At 37.9% G+C, this 11,525-nt stretch overlaps 1 long non-coding RNA gene across 1 annotated transcript; it reads right to left on the bottom strand.

Moving 5' to 3' along the window:
• Positions 1 to 2,506: 2,506 nt before the first annotated feature.
• Positions 2,507 to 10,614, bottom strand: LOC132016033 (uncharacterized). Its single transcript, XR_009403867.1, has 3 exons — positions 10,445 to 10,614; positions 8,998 to 9,203; positions 2,507 to 2,604 (listed from the first exon to the last, which is right to left on the bottom strand). It is a non-coding gene; the product is annotated as an uncharacterized LOC132016033 (long non-coding RNA).
• Positions 10,615 to 11,525: the final 911 nt, after the last annotated feature.

Below are 11,525 nucleotides of genomic sequence, written 5' to 3'. Positions count from 1 at the left end.
TTTTTGCTGTGGCTACCCCAAGGCAAGCATAACAAGAGATTTAAGAATCAAGAATTTGACTTAATGAATGTCATATTGGTTGAAGGTAATTACTTATAGCCTTCAGGGTCAACCAGTCTGGTTTTTAATGCAGTAACTAGAAAATAACATCTCAAAGATGAAGATCTTCCATTTAAAAAAATTTCATCTGATTTCTGGTTTATCAAATTTTTTTTTAACAAAATGTCTTCTCTGCTCAAATGTTATGTCTGTGTGCTATTAACAGAGTGTTTGCATCACTCCAAAATTCCTATGTTAAGTCCTAATGTCTGATGTGATGGTATTAGAAGGTAGGGCCTTTGAGAAGTGATTAAGTCATTGGGATGGAGACCTCAAGATGGGGATTAATGGCCATATAAAAGAAACCCCAAGAGCTCTCTCCTTCCTTCTGCTATTTAAGGACACACAGAGAGAAGACAGCCATCTACGAATCAGAAAGTGGTCCTCACCAGGAGTCAAATCTGCTGTCATTTTGATCTAGGACTTCCCAGCCTCCAGAACTGTGAGAAAGAAATTTCTGTTGTTTATAAGCCACCAGTCTATGGCATTCTGTTATAGCAGCTTGAATTAAGACTCTGCCACAATTAAATACTTTTATGAAGGGAAAATAGATTTGTCGGCTTTGAGGAACTATACAAATGAACAATGACCAGACCACTGAACTTTGACCCACAACCTTTTTTTTTTTTTTAAGAAATTGCTGCCAATTTTTCAGAAGGGGGAGGACAGAGAGAAACTTTTTTTTTTTTTAAGATTTTATTTATTTATTTGACAGAGAGAGATTACAAGTAGGCAGAGAGGCAGGCAGAGAGAGAGGAAGGGAAGCAGGCCCCCTGCTGAGCAGAGAACCCGATGTGGGACTCGATCCCAGGACCCTGGAATCATGACCTGAACCGAAGGCAGCGGCTTAACCCACTGAGCCACCCAGGCGTCCCGACCCACAACCTTTTTATCAACCAGTCCAGAATGGTCAGGATTTGGTCAATTACTGACAACTTCTCTATTTTTTGCACCTGCTTCCATCTCAGGACCAACTGGGAAAATACAATGTGTTCCCAAACCAATCACATAAGATGCCTGCCCTCTAGTTAGTCTCTCTCCAGTTTCCCCAAATGGACACCTTCCAAACATGTCATACTTGAAGCCATGCCTTTTTATTTTCACTATAAAATCTTCATATCCCCTTGCCCATCGTTAAGTCTTTCCAAAACGCAAGTGGATGACTCCTTTGCTATATAGAAAACTTTGAATAAATAGCCGATGTTTGCTCCCATTGGGTGAGCTTTGTTGATTTGTGTTTTCTTTGAGTTCCCATTAAGATGCAGTGTACATTGCTCAAAGCTGTGGGTCCCTGCCTTCTACGTGGTGCAGTAACGACAAAGTCCCCTTACGCCTCCCTGCTCATGGCTTGTCAAGTCCGTGACAGCATGTTAAGTTGGTACAAGGTCTGAAACTGCTTTCTTTGCCTTGGTTATTTATTTACAGATTGGTACATGGGTTTTGTTATTGGTTTCCATTTGTTGGACATCCTTGGTAGAATTAAGGCATTTCTTTCCATCCTTTTTTGCTCTCTCTGTGCTTCTGTTTTGTGTTGTGCTATCTATTAGTGTTATTTGTCACAAGAAGGAGAATAAAAGAATAAAAGGCACAGATCCACAAATATTTAGTTCCAGCTAGACTCACAGCTGGATGAAATTTGAAGTTCTCACTGGTCTAGTGTCTGTTTGGACAGGTTTTGGTGTTGGTCACCAATGAAACTTGATACATTTGTCCTTTAGCATTGGCTTTTGTCCAGAAAACTTGGTTTTGATTCAGAGAGAGCATTCTCTCTAGTTTTCCACCTGCTAGTAGTAGGTGGGGGAAACAAAAATTTTGGGGTCTGAATTCAAAGGAAGACAGACACAGTAGGTTAGAGACCCAAGACACAAAGCGTGTAAGTGTTGTTTCTGGTCTACTGTTGTCAGTTCTCATTGGATCCTCTAAGTCTAAATCCTCTGCTCTTCCAGGGAAAAGTCCTATTTCTTATATGTACTGTCCTTATCTTCATTATTCAAGCCACTATATCTCTAAATGGCATTACTTCACCAAGAATAATTTGAGCCTTTGATGACCCCTCTGAGGAGCATTTGACTTAAACAATATCGTTCATTGAGAGGCACCTTGAATGCCTCTGAGAGGCACCAAAAGAATGGAAGTAAGATTTCTCAGGGCTGCTGGACAGTGTTTTTCATTCTTCTGAAGAAGCTTCCAAATCAAATTATCTCTTAAACAAAATATTTAATAAATTGTCCCAGAGGTAAATCATGGAAGTAAAACCTTAAAATCCACAAACTAGACAGAACACTGGATTCTCTGAGGACCCCACTTATATTCCCTCTCACATGCTCACTTACAAGACACAAAGGCAATCTCTAAAATCCTTGCCGAGGACTGACAAAGCCTCCACATGCTTCATGCTCACTGTGAACATTCTTCCTTTCTCTGAATGTAAACTTTAGCACAAAAAACCTAGATTCTGATGTTGCAAATACCGCAGTGATGTAGAGCAACATTGTTAACCAAAACCTGTTGAGAAGAAAAGGCAAGTTATAGGGATTCATATTTAAACAAAATACATTGGGGTACCTGGGTGGCTTAGCCGGTTAAGTGTCTGTCTTTAGAATCATGTCATGATCCCAGGGTCCTAGGATGGAGCCCTGCATTGGACTCTCTGCTCAGCAGGAGGCCTGCTTCTCCTCTCCCTCTGTCACTCACTCTCCCTGCTTGTGCTCTCTCTCTGTGTCAAATAAATAAATAAAAAATATTTAAAAAATAAAAATAAACAAAATACATTATACTTACTACCAAAATTAGTATTTATTTGATGCTGAATATTTCTTGAATAAATTCCAAACTCCATTATCAGAAATGGTCATTGTTCCGACAGTGTATTTAAATATAATCACAATTTGATTTTATTCTATTATAGTAAGAAAACTTAACTTGAGATTTAACCTCTTAAATTTTTTTTTTAAGATTTATTTGTTTAGGAGAGAAAGTGTACCTGCTGTTAATTCATAACAGCATTCCTAACTAGAGAGAGTCCTTTTGTTTATTTGTGCATGGGCAATATGGAGAAGCCCTTGTAATTTGAACTCAGCTTCCTGGAAACTATCAAAATCATTCCTTATCATAACCGCAATATTGGCCTGGTTGCTGGAGTCCTTTTGTCTTAAGGTACTAGCTGCTACTGTAAAATCTGTTGATCCTTCTGCAGAACTAGTCTTAGGTTCCCTGCTTGGCTTCTCACACATTACAGACACTACTATTGACTGAAAATACACAATAATACCTTTCAGCCTGCCAATTAAGATCTTATGAGATTTTATGACTTTCACCCCCTCACATTACTATTCATTGCTGCAACATCCTGAATTCCGTCTCAACCAGAAGGGGAATCTCCTTTCTCCATCTCATTCAGATTTATTAGAGACTCCCACTGAGAATCCTAACCTAATATTTTATATGTCGATGGATCCTACCTTCAAACTGAAACTGGAGATTATCAGGCAGGATATGATATTATTAATTTAAGCTCTCTTTTAGAATATAGTCCTCTATATAGGTAAAATTAGATCAGATGGCAGAACTTACAGTCATTCCCAGAGCTTGTCAACATGTATACAAACGAGAGACAACTTTTTGGACCAGGACATGCCTTTGGGATTTTTTGGAAACAAAGGGAAATTCTCACTTCTGCTGGAACCCTAATCAAAAACAAAGAGCAATGAAGGTACTTTGAATGTATCTCTACCTCCTAGAGAGGAGGCTGTTATGAAGGTTGAGGCCCAGGAAAAAGAGAGAATAAAGGCAGAAGGAAATGCTTTTACAGATTATTATGCCAAACAAGTAGTCTTAACTGAGGTTATGATCTTAACTAAACCCTTTAAGGATGAATATTTGGAAGAATTTTAAAAAGACCATTATAAAATATCAACATTTAACTCCTGATTTGGCAAAGAAAGAATAGAAAATATATGGTTGAACCCCTCACTAAGATCATCTCTGGCACTCTCAAGTTAGCTACTTGGCAACATCAGATGATTTCAAATGGATATTAGTTAAATTTCTTCATGAAACTCCTTACCATGATACAGACACATTGGCCATGTGTTACCAATTAATAAAAAAAATCTTGGGAAAACTTTAAAGATGGGGCATGACCAGGAATTAAGACTTAAAAACACATTATGAACACCTTCAGATGGATTTTAGCCAACTTTCTTCCTCTTTAGGATTTGAATATGTTATAGTTTTTCTATGTTTATTTTTAGGATGGATTGAAACATTTCTTTGCCAAAAAAGTTATAGCCTTTATAGTTGCTAAAAAGCTGCTGGATTTTGTTTTTAACCTGGGATATACTGACTTTTATATCAAGTGATCAATATATATACTTTATGGGAATTATTATAAAATAACTCAGTAAGGCATTACCCTTACTCAGGAACTACAGTGCCTTCACCACCCACCATATTCTGGAAATAGTCAAAGAACCAGTGTCATTTGCAAATTAAAATTAACAAAGCTTTCAGAAATCCTTGAGCTCTCATGGCCAACAGTATTCCCAATAGCCCTTACGGCCATTTGGTCTACTCCATTGGGGACATGTTGGTAATCCTTCTATGAATTGGTAACTGGAAGACCCATACATTTAGGAATTTCACCTCTGATACCAGACTTCATCCTGTGGTAAACACACATGGCAAAATATTACAAGGGACCCAAATAGTATACTAAGTCCTATCACCAATTGGTTGAGGCTACCTTCCTACAGCCTCTTTCCAAGAAAGAAGAGCCTCTTCATGATTTTCAACCAGTATTTGTCTGCTGGAAGAGACATCAGAGAAAAACTGTTCTTGAACCTTATTAGACAGAACCTTAGCAGGTATTATTAACAGCAAATGTAGCAAGTAACATAGAAACAAGTTAATCCTTGTGCCCCACATTTCACAACTAAAGAAGTAATCAGTTGATGACTGAAAAAAAGAAAAGAAAAGAAAAGAAAAAATCCAAATTCTACATAATTAAAAGGATTTTCCAATAAGAAACTTCAACCTGAGGATTTTCAGAGATCCTCTAAAAATAGCTGATCTTCAGAAATAGACCACTGACCCAAGACCCTTGAAATAAGCTGAGGAGCTCAGACAGTTGACAGATTCACCCAAGTTGTCAGACTGGAGCCTCTGAATAATTTCTATTTTGCTTCCCATTCCTTCCTTATGATCATTCTTATTTTCTACAGATCTCTGGTTGTCATCCACCCATAATGATCCCTTTTCTCTTTTTTCCTTATGATAATATTTACATCAAAATACAACCATTCTAATGTCATTATTAGATTATCTCAAAGTGTAGTCACTGCTTCCCATTTTACTGACTGCTCGACATTCCATCTGTCACTCTATCCCCATAAGTACTGGTAAATTCTGGTTTCATCAAATGGGGTAATAGGGAATTATAACAAATGACGCTTCCACTTGCACCTTAAACATGGGCAAGTGACCTTCATAACTTTACCTGTGATCTTGCTATATCTCTCCCTTCCAGAAAAAAAAAAAAATATTGCAATCTAATGATCAAAACCAAGGTTATGTTAAATTTGAATTCAACAACAGTCATATGGTGGTGTACCAAATACTTGCCATTGTGAGAGACTTAATTGAGATCCAAATATATAACACAACTAATGTAGGATCTTGGTTGTGACTTTCTGTCGTGAACCATTCCTTCTCCCCATTCCCTAGCTCTCTATGGGCCCTACTGGATACTACTTTCTTTGTCTCCAGTATTCCTGGTCCTGTTTGCCTCAGCTAGCACCTCATACAGTTTAGGACTAATACTCTGAGACTTGTCTGTACATAGAAACCCTAATTCTATAAATCATCAAGGCTGGAAATTCTGATTCAGATACAAACTCCAAAACAATGCCACCCTTAATTATTTAGGTATTCTACCTGGGAGAATCACTGACTCAGAGTTTATGCAAACAATCAAATCAGTGTTCCCATCTGTGGTAATCATAAAAATGGAAAAGACTGTGAGAAGTTATCATTAACTTTGGCAGAAGTTCTTAATGATACCATCTCTGCTTTAGGTGGAATACAGATCAGTCTCAACTCGTTGGCTCAAATCCTGATGGATAACAACCTTGCTCTAGATTTCTTGTGGGCTAGTCATGGTGGCATCTGTATCATGTTCTACTTGTATCAATGATTGGACATGGCAGACAGGTATACATCACCATAATGAAAAAGCCACTTGTCTTTCTAAGATGGTTCCTCATGGTCTATGAAATTTGTTCTTGACCTAAGTTGGACCATTCAAATTCCTGTTTCTATGCTTTTTGTAGGAACCATTAATTGTTCTTGTTCTTGTCACAATTGTCATTATGTTGCTCCATTACATCCTGCCCAGAACAGCCAATCTCTCCTCAGATGATTGCCCAGATGATTAAAAAAAAAAAAAAAATCAAGAAAATCTTGCTATACGGTTGATTATGAAAGTGACTTTACAATCCATGAGCAATGAAGATTGGACCTCTAGCCATTCATGAATTGGTTAACCTCTCACAGGTAAGATACCAACCAAAAATGGAGAAGAGAGACTGACTGTACGGACAATGGCAAGACCATCCCATATATGACAATAGAACACTTGTCCACAATCTGCAGCAAATAGCCTAGGAAGCCAAACAGCAACTTCTGTCACAAACATTTTGGGAAGCCAACTTACAACTGCTCCAGTGGGCAGGGCATTCTCAATGACTACTTGCTTCCTTATTTTTTGCTTTTGGCTCCAACTCAGAGACAGCCAGATAAGCTCCCCTTCAAAATTGCATTTATGCGGATTTTAGTTTTCCCTCTCTAGCTTTCCAATACCAACAACCTCCAATCAGATCATAACTGAAGCCTTCTCTTTTATTTTTCACTATCAAGCTTAGTCACTACCCTGTTCATCTTTGAGTTCCTGCTAAATCCAAGTGATGGCTGACTATCATTAACATTGTAAGCTCTCCATAAATAGCCTCATTTGTTCTGATATCAGCAGTTTTCACTTATTTTATACAGTTTTCAGTCGATGACAGCTTTGTTTTAGGATAGCTATATAACAATGAGCATAGAAGTAATAAGATTATAAAGTCAGTCTCAGATGTGCAAGGCAACTGTGAGGATAGGAGGGAAGGTTCTTTTGTTAAAAATGAAGGAAAAATGGTTTCTGAAAAATTGCCTAGAAATCTGGAAAATATGAAGGAGAAGAAAATAAGTGATTTGTTTGGCTTTGTAAAATGACTTGATGGACTGGATGGAATCCTTATTTTTTACGAGAAAAGAAAGCGAAAAAATGTTCAGTGCTTTGTATTTGAGAGCAATCTCTTTACTCAGGTTCTAAAAGCACTTTGCAAAAATCCTCTGGTACTAAGTATTATAAATCCTTTTTCAAAAATGAGAAGTGCAAGCACCGTTGATTTTTCTAGGAGAGTAGAACAAAGATTTTGTACTTTTCTATTAAATATTCTAATAATTATTCCAGTAGCATATGATTCCATAAACTGGTCTGCATAGAAGGCTTTTATATATTACATATGCTGTGTAAACTCCTAACAAATACAAAAAATAATCAGTTTCTTACTTTCAAATTTAGTCCATCTCTCCCTACTACGTTCAGCTAGCTGGCCCTGAAATTACATATTTAAGTAGAGTGATTTCATGGCTTGAAGTAATCCTCACACTCCCCATCTACTCTGTCGAGAGCACTTTCTGTCATCTTAAATTTGCTCTCCTTGCCTTGATTCTATAAATAAAGAAAAAAACCACATTGCTTTAATCTCCATTTTTCTGCTTTAGTCTGGAAGAGTGATTTAATATTATAAATGTGACCTGTAAATCTAGGTCTTTGAAGCAAGGTTTATTGCTTTCAATTCCATCAGAATGGTATGGGGAAAGTGATTTAAAATGAAAGTTTTTGTCTATTATTTTTAAATTACAATTTACCACTAATACCGTGATTCTTAATTTTCTAGAGGGCCTCCAGTGTTATCTGAAATTTTCCAAAAGGTTAATGTTAAAAGCAACAGCCAGTCTATGACGGGGATGGTTTCTTTTAGCAGGGAGATGGGTATTGAAATAAAATACCAACAAGGCTTTGTAATTCCAGGGGGGTTGGCTGAGAATCTTCTGCATTTTGAAAGTGGTCTTCCTTTGCAGTCTTCGCTTCCTCACTGCCAATGTTAGAATAGGAAACTGGGCTTTGGACACTACTACTGATTTGTTGAATGTTACACATCAGTTCAATCTGATTTTTTTTTTTCTTTTTTTGCCTCTGATTTCCTGTTTGTTATACATGTTGCTTCTGTCTCCCTTACGGAGATGATGTAAGAATTAATCACCTAAGCAACATGTACTGTCGAGGCTAAGCTTGTCAACTTGGTCATTATTTCTTTCCTATGATCTCTGCACACTCCTATATTCTTTTGTAAGGATTTCATTTCCCTTTATGCTTGAACCTCTCTCAATAACTGCAGTGTTACCTTCCCAGTTTTGTTAATCATACTTTTCTTTTTTTTTTAATTTATACTTTTCAAAGGTTAGAACATGACATGTATCTATATGAGACCCTTTTCTCCCAAGTGTAAGACATTATTTCCTGCTTTTTGATAATTTCTTACAACAGCAAGAAACATCTAAATCTTCTAGCCCTAATAAAATAGAACTGTTTTTTATCCATGTATTTTTATCTATTTATTTAACAAATTATTTTATCTTTATTTAACAAATACTTAGTGACCACTTACTATATGTCATACATATGTCAGTGTGTGACATATGGTAATGGACATATATATAGTCATATATTGGTCTGAGATGGCAGCTAGGATCCCTTTTCCTTAGATATTTAAGGAAAATTATCCAAGTACTTACTGCATATCACAGGAGAAACACATCACCTTTGGCAAGATTTCATTGTTGTTTTAGATTCCATGGACTTCTATTCTCATGGTCTTTTCACTCCACTTTCCGACAGCTTCAATGACTTGATTTTCCTTGTGCTTCCCCTTCCATGGCTGCTCTGTTTCCTGTGTCCCGAGCAGAGCCAGCTGAGGAGTTCAGCACCCTTTCCTTGATTTCTTGCAAAACACAGGCATTCATGCATTAGTGTACTTTATTAAAGATTTGGGGTCATATAGTGACAAAGAACCACATGGAAAGCTATTAAATGTGAATGCTGCCCTACTCTCTTTTTCGAATCCCTTAGGCCACCTTCATTACCGGCAGCTGGCTGATGTCCCTCCCCTGGCCCCTGTGAGTGTTGGTCCTTTGCTCTCTCAATAGTCTCCTCCCATTTCCCCCATTGATCTTCTTCCAATCCCCCAACTCCTGCCCATTTTAAAAGCAAACCAAGATTTTATTCTCTCTTAGTTTCACTGGATTATTCCAAATCATACTCTAGAGGTCACAGCCACAGTGGACTGTGAATCTCTTGTTAAACAGAAGACTCTATAGAGAAATTTTGCTACTTCCTCAGGGACAGCAGTGTGTGCAATCAGTTTGGGTTTTAAAAAGCCATATAGTTTTCAGTTCCCTTGCACGTGTGAACAATATACTTACTGTATTGTGATGGGATGGTCTAGACAGAGTGTGGTGAGAGTTTGCAGAGGGGATACCTGAGAAAAGCAGAACTGCTTCACAGAGATGAGATTTGAACTAGTTTTAAAGCCCAAGAATGAATTTATCAATCACAAATTTGGTGAAAATGACAAAAGAATCATTTATCCTAGGTTACTCTACAAATATTGGTATAATTATGGGAACCTATTACCTGTAATTAGTAAGTGTTAGAAATCATTTTTTCATATTTCCTTCTTTCTTTCTTTTTTTTTTTTAAGATTTTTTTATTTATTATTTGACAGAGAGAAATCACAAGTAGATGGAGAGGCAGGCAGAGAGAGAGAGAGAGAGGGAAGCAGGCTCCCTGCTGAGCAGAGAGCCTGATGCGGGACTCAATCCCAGGACCCTGAGATCATGACCTGAGCCGAAGGCAGCGGCTTAACCCACTGAGCCACCCAGGCGCCCTCTTTCTTTCTTTTTATTTTATTTATTTTAAAGTATTAATTTATTTCTTTGAGGAAGAGAGTGCACAAGCGGGGAGAAAGGGAATAGTAGAAAGAGAGGGAGAATCCCAAGTAGACTTCGTGCAGTGCAGAGCCCAATGCGGACTCGATCCCAGGACCCTGAGATCATGACCTCAACCAGAGTTAAGCTCTCGACCAACTGAGTCACTCAGGCTCTCCACCCCCTCATGTTTAAAAATACATTGTTATTCTTTCTCAAATCACCCTGCTATCATAGGACTTTTTAAGATTCTTACCTCATTAACTATAATATTTGTTACTTCAACCTCTGCTCCTTTCCTTCTACTAGACTTTGAACTCTTCCCGGTCTTGACCTCAATGTTCTGCTATTTCAGCTGCGTTCTGTTTAACAGGTTTACATTACACGTCTGGTCAGTTCTTAATCCTGAATAATCACATGTTTTTCTTTTTACTCCTGCTCCTTTCTTGATACTTCCAGAGAAAATGATAAAATGAGAACTGAAACCAAAACCAATTTCCTGTTCCTATGCTAAACAATAACTGGAGATCCTTTCTTGTCCCTATGGTTAATGATTCCAAGAACAAGCACAGAATATCTTAACTTCTTGTTCCAGGAAGTATTTGCTCCTGAGAAATAAGATGGACAGCTTGACCATAAAAATTTGCTTCAAGACCCTTGCCTCGCTGGGCATATCATTCCCAGTCTATTATGTCATAACTCCGCATAATCCCAACCTGACTAAAAACCACCCAGTCCGTTTCTAAATCCTATCAATATCCTCCTCTGACTTCCTTCTGCCAACAGGCTGCTAAGATTCTGCCAAGGTGCTCTTCTCTCTTCCTGAGGTCTAATAAACTAGCTTTCTTAATAAAGACATTTTCCTGGTAGCATGCAGGGGAGTCAAAAGAAATCAGTCCCATTTGATATGTTAGAGCTTCATGCTATGATTTCAGCTGCATCTTCTCCACCGTCCAGCAATACTTTCAGTCGTCAATGACTTTTTTTAAACTTTCCCCCACAAGAGGTGCCCTCCATCCCCTAATCTCAGCAGGTGACCTAATTCCATGTTCTCTCTCCCTGTGAAGACAGGAAGTAAACTATGAGAACAGTTTCAGTGTGGTCTTCTTAGAACTCTCTTGCCCTTGGTTTCTGTGTCTCCTGTGGGCTTCACTTCACAGCTACTCATCTTTTGCCATTTGCCCCTGAAACGAGTGTGCCTTACAAGGTTATTTGTTCTTTTTATCCTCTCTTTGAGGTCAATTTCATTCAGCTTCATAGCTTCAACAGTGTCTCTATGCAGATAGTTTTTCTAGCTCTAACCTCTTATATGAACTTCAGCTATTTAACTGCGACGA

Source organism: Mustela nigripes, chromosome 1 (genome assembly GCF_022355385.1).
Source record: "Mustela nigripes isolate SB6536 chromosome 1, MUSNIG.SB6536, whole genome shotgun sequence".
In the NCBI taxonomy this organism is placed as follows: domain Eukaryota; kingdom Metazoa; phylum Chordata; class Mammalia; order Carnivora; family Mustelidae; genus Mustela; species Mustela nigripes.
The sequence above is the reverse complement of the archived record's forward strand: the minus strand, read 5'-3'. Positions and strand labels throughout refer to the sequence as shown.